This window comes from Orbicella faveolata, unplaced genomic scaffold (assembly GCF_042242905.1).
Source record: "Orbicella faveolata isolate gen_17 unplaced genomic scaffold, um_ofav_v1 contig_35, whole genome shotgun sequence".
In the NCBI taxonomy this organism is placed as follows: domain Eukaryota; kingdom Metazoa; phylum Cnidaria; class Anthozoa; order Scleractinia; family Merulinidae; genus Orbicella; species Orbicella faveolata.
In genome coordinates this window covers 90514-96837 of record NW_028301564.1, presented here as the reverse complement: position 1 = coordinate 96837, position 6324 = coordinate 90514, and positions in this window count along the sequence as shown.

Below are 6324 nucleotides of genomic sequence, written 5' to 3'. Positions count from 1 at the left end.
GTGACTATGACTAGAAAGTGGCCGAGACCGGCCCACGCGCAACGTAATCTTCAGCAACTTTGGGCCGATTTCCAGAAACTTGGGCGATATTTCCCAGACCTAGAGACTAAACTAATTGCAGAAGACTCTGGTTTTCAGTGACATGGACACAGGAAAAATTTTTGAACGCTTACTTAGGAGCAATCTGCTCGAAATATCAACTTCCTTAGTGTGATTTTAAGACTGAAAAAGTAGCCGAGACCGCCTTACGCGGATGTTGCGCGGGAGAAGTGGCGTCCGAAATTCCCAAAATTTTTCATGTTTTTGGCCCACAACTCAACGCGTTTACGTTTGTTGGAATTTTTCTTAAGTAGTTTCGTCGTAAGCAGCTCCAGTTTGAGTGAAGTAAGACAGTGTCGAATTTAGGTATCTTCCGCTTTAAGCTTATATATATCGCTGACCAGGTTGTGTTTCGACGGATGCTTCTTTTACATGAGCTGTACATTACTCCACTTTAAATTTCACGTATGTTGAAGATTAACAGCTTTTCCATTACACAGCAAAAAACTAGCTGGATATATTTCGATATAGCAGAGCTTCAGGACTTCATAGTTTCCCAGCTCCTCTTGCCACACGCTTGCGAGGAATTTGCCAGTCTATCGTGACTGAAAAGTAAAACAAAATAATTGCTAGTTTGGTCAGTTTGAGTTTCGCCTGAATTGTAAGCAACGCTTGATGTTTCATCAAGGCCTAATAACTTTACGTCCGTAGATACTGCTCAGTTTTATTCGTGTAAAAATCCAGTAAATTCTCTGTTGTCGATGAATGAGAGCGCCCGCCGATGCGTGTTTTGTACAGTCAGTAAACATGACAAATTGTACTTCCGCCGCTCTTTCGTGTGAAAGCGTACATCGAACTCAAACAATAACTCTATAGTTTTTAAATATGTTTAAGATTGATAAATGTTTGAGAACATATTAGAAGCTAAGCTGAAAATATGTGAATAAAACAGAAATAATCAGCAAAGTTACGATGACGCTTTCTTTAATCAACTTCGAATAACGATTTCGATTTTGTTGATCGAGTCATCAAAACTCCTTGTCTATTTTCATTTTCGCAGTGTAAAACTTCGCTATGCTTATTGTGAAGAAACACACATGATGCTAGTAGCCTTTTTTGCGTTGTTGAAATTTGTTGCAGCATCTCAGCACAAAAGATAAAGAGAGAAATCTTTGTCAAGATTTGTTGATTATTGAAAACACCGACTCGGACTTGAAAGTGCACGGGCTGCACTATGCAAATGAGCTAATTGTACGCGTCAGACTTTCCTTTCAAAAACTTTTGCAAACTCACCAAACAAGCAGAAACAATAAGAAACCATCAAAACAGGCTTTGGTTATTATTAACCATTGTCTGAGAAACTCACAAATTAACTCGATACCAGAGTAGAGAGTTTTCTTGCTATATTCTTAAGTCAAAACAAACGCAAAAACATACGCGTAAGCTTACAACTAGCGCGAGCAGATCTTATTACTCATTCCCAGCGCGAGATTGAAGTCGACCCTGAAAAACCCACCTTTTCCGTTAGCTCAGAGCATAAAACTACATATAAGCGCCCTGGTTCGTTTTCCCTGCCTTATTCCCTGCCATCGATGTGAAAAATACGCAAGATAATCTCTCAAGGTCTCTCAACTCTCACCATTTTTATGACGCAACGTCACAACATCCCCGCGAGAGCCCCCGACATGTGCCAACCTCGTTCCCAGGGTCCTCTCTTTTCCTCCATCGAGGGAGGAAGAGAGAGGACCCTGGGAACGAGGTTGGACAAGTGCGTAGATCCGCGCGGATATATGATGTCAGGATAGCGCAATTTGTTCTAAAAATAGAAAAATTGTCCCATATCATAGGTGTGCGCGGATCCCAAGGCTTACGGTCTCCGTCCCCGATTATAGCTCCTGAATCGACCCAAAGTTGGTCAAAATCACGCTGCGCGTACGCCCCACTTCATTTTAAGACTGAAAAAGTAGCCGAGACCGCCTTACGCGCAGCTTGATTTTGACGAACTTTGGGTCGATTTCCAGGAACTTGGGGGATATTTTTCAGTCCAGGGGACTCAAAGCTAACTCGTGATGGCCTTGGTTTTCGGTGAAATGGACAGAGGTAAAACGATCGCAAGCTTGGTTTCAAACTTCTAGGCCAAAATATAGCCCCACTTCATCTTAAGACGAAAAAAGTAGCCTAGACCGCCTTACGCGCACCGTGATTTTGACCAACTTTGGGTCAACTTCCAGGAACTTGGAGAATATTTTCCAGTCCCGAGGACTGGAAACTTACTCGTGATCGCCCTGGCTTTCTGTGATGCACATCCTTGAACGAAGAATCGCCAAAAGAAAGAAAAATGCATTGGCTAGAATCTCAAACACAAGGACTGTACAATTCGTTAGAATTCTACTAGTGTAACACACGAGTGGTGATTTGGCCGAGGACCAACACTGGCATCTTTCAAATATCCATTACACATAGTTTAGGATTACTAGACCGACATGGTGGGTGTGGCACATCATAAAACCCACGAAGACGCACGAAAAGAAAGAAAATTACTTGTAGTAGAATCTTTAGTCGATGTACTGTTTTATTTGGTAGAATGCTACCCCACAAACGGAAGTGTAAAGATTTAAATAAGGGTCAAAAGTGGCATCTTTGAAAAACCCAATAAGCATTGTTTAGGATTCCAAAGGCGTAAACTCGAGTGTGGCACATCGCTAAGCCCGCGAAGACGCACGAAAAGAAAGAAAAACGACTCGTGGGAAAATCTCCAATTAACGCACTGTCCAATTCGAAAGGAATCCAACCGAGAAACGGACGTTTGAAAACTTGAATGAGACCAATAATTATTAAGTTTAAAAATCCTATTTAGAATAGTTTAGGATTCCGAGACCGAAACCGCGACTGTGACACATTACTAAACGCGCAAAGACGCGCAAGAAGAAACGAATGACGAGGGCAAGAATCTCCAACTAACGCAATGTCAAATTTATTAGAATTCTACGGGTGAAACACATTTTTGGAGACTTAACGGAGGGTCAAAACTGGCATCTTTCAAAAGCCCATAAGGCGTAGATTGGGATACTGAAAGCTCCAATGTCGCCAATGTGGTACATCGCTAGACGCGTAAAAGTGCCCAAGAAGAAATAAAAATGACATTGGCGAGAATCTCAAACAGAAGGACTTTCCAAGTCAATAGAATGCAACGCGTGAAATACAAGTGTGGAGATTTCATGGAGGGCCAAAACTGGCATATTTTTTACCCATTAACCATTGCGAGATCCAAAACGTAAGTGCGGCACATCGATAAGCACGCGAAGAGGCACCAAAAGAAAAAAATGTCATTGGCTAGATTCTCTAACTCGCTTACTGACCAATTCGTTAGAATTCTACTTGTAAAATAAGTGTACAGTAATTTGACCAAGGGCCAAAAGTGGCATCTTTAAAAACCCAGTAGGTATAGTTTAGGATTCCAAGACCGAAATCGCGTGTGTGGCACATCGTTAAGCGCGCGAAAAAGCGCCAAGAGAAACAAAAATGTCTTTGGCGAGAATTTTCAACCAACTTACTAACCAATTTATTAGAATTTTATGGGTATAACACAAGACTGGTGATCTGACGGAGGGTCAAAACTGGCATCTTTCAAAAACCCATTCAGTATGGATTAGGATACCGCGAACAAAATCACGACTGTGGCACATCGGTAAAGGCGTAAAGGCGCGCTAGAAGAAATGAAAATGGCACTGGCGAGAATCTCCAACACAAGGACAGTCCAACTCGATAGAATGCCACGCGTGAAAGAAGGTGTGGAGATTTGATGGAGGGCCAAAACTGACATATTTTTACCTATTAACCATAGTTTAGGATTGCGAGACCCAAAACGCAAGTGTGGCACATCGCTAAGCACGCGAAGAAGAACCAAAAGAAAAAACTGTCATTGGCTAGAATATCTAACCAGCTTACTGACCAATTCGTTAGAACTCTACTTGGGAAACACATGTGTAGCAATTTGACCGAGGGCCAAAAAATGGCATCCTCCAAAACCCAGGAAGCATAGTTTAGGATTCCAAGACCGAAAACGCGTGTGTGGCACATCGGTAAGCGCGCAAAAAGGCGCCAAAAGAAGAAAAGGTCATTGGCGAGAACCTTCGACCAACTTACTAACCAATTCATCAGAATTCTATGGGTATAACCCAGGAGTAGTGATTTCATGGAAGGTCAAAACTGGCATCTTTCAAAACCCATTAAGCATAGATTAGGATACCGAGAGCGAAATCGCAACTGTGGCACATCGGTAAAGGCGTAAAGGTGCGCAAGAAGAAATAAAAATGACATTGGCTAGAATCTCCAACACAAGGACTGTTCAACTCGATAGAATGCCACGCGTGAAAGACAGGTGTGGAGATTTGATGGAGGGCCAAAACTGACGTATTTTTTACCCACTAATCATAGTTTAGGATTGCGATACCGAAAACGCAAGTGTCGCACATCGCTAAGCACGTGAAGAAGTGCTAAAAGGAAAAATGTCATTGGCGAGAATCTCTAACCCACTTACTGACCAATTCGTTAGAATTCTACTTGTGAAGTACACGTGTAGTGATCTGATCGAGGGCCAAAACTGGCATCTTTTAAAGATCCAGTAAACATAGTTTAGGATTCCGAGACCAAAAACGCGACTGTGGCACATCGGTAAACGCGCTAGGATGCGCGAGAAAAAGGAAAAATGATATTAGTGAGATTTAATTATTGAATTCGGCTTTTTTATGATGTGAAGAATTATCAGATCACATCGATATGCACAATTTTTCACATCATACTCAGCTTCCGTTAACTAATTGTTAAATATATCTATTATTACTATCGTTCTTTATGGCAAAATATTGATTTGTGCACTAGGTGCCTAGATATATACTGTATATAATATATCTAATTATTGAGTCGCAATTGTAATTATCGATTAATCTGGCTGTGCCTGTGCTGGTACTCGCCGCATCTTACGATATAATACCAGCCTTTGGTGCTTAAAACACCACTCCGTACTATCCTAAACAGAAGGTACTGCCGTATCAATTAACTGCTAATTGATCTACCTATCTTTAGCTTACGATGGGGCATATCCAGTAGTGTGTAACACACTTTATATACGATAAAGCAACAGCACCAGTACCTTTATAGTAGCATTCGTATGCCACATATTTGTTCTTGTTTCAAAAACTGCGTCTTCGAAAACAATGCCTGTAAACTTTAAAGCATGACCAACAGTACTGGTGTTTATGTTGAACGTCACCAGGTTAACTCAATGGGTTAAGCGGCGGTCTGCCAAGCAGGAGGTCCGGGTTCAAACCCCGACCGAACCAACACTATTATGGTCTTAAAATAACTGAGAAGAATGTGCTACCTTTGTTGTGACATATACAAATGGTTAGACATTCCAGTCTTCTAGGATAAGGACAAAAAACCGTAGGCCCCATCTCAAAGCCCTTTCACTGTTCTGACCTTTGCGCTAAATAGAAGAACTTACAGCTGTCAAAGGTGTTATACGCCTAAAGCGCAAAGCATTAGACTACCACCCTTGGCTTTCGGCTCGTGGGCCGGCTTGCGCTTTTTAGTTGTACAACAAATGCTCCAAAACACGCAAAAACCTTCCAATCTTAAGGCCTCTTTGTTCAAGTACCCGAGAGCTTGTATAGTGTAGTATCTGTAAGTATTGAATTAGGTATTTACCGTATATAACAGGCGTCGGTTCTATGAGGCGATCCTGATAAAAAAGTAATCATAATCATTATCATAATCATCATTTTTCAATGATAATATCCCTGTAACACCTGAAGGGTACTAAAAACGCAACCTTAAAACGATTGTGATCGTTTTGCTTGTAGAATTTAGCTCCTTGCCTGCGCACTAATGACACTTCTCATTCCATTTCAACATAGAAATCTCGCAAACGACCGCCATACAATTGACTGCGTAAATATTTCATAATACGCTGAACTTGTTAATGAAATTTGAAACATTTGGAAGATTCCAGGGCCTCTACAAAACATTTGATCTCAATAACACGACTAAAGCGGTGTTTTTCGCAGCGGATTAAATGTTTTTGCTGTATACAGATCGTAACGCCACTGGTGTTTGGGCAATTTGTTCCGGGTATTTGCAACTGGCAAAGGAGATCTGAGATCGACTCTTTGTCACTAAAGGATCAGCGCTCAATATCATCCATGCAGATTGACTTTTCCCACCATTTTAAAAGAAATGATGGAAAACGTTATCTTTTCAGACAGGCTCATGCCCCTAGTGGCA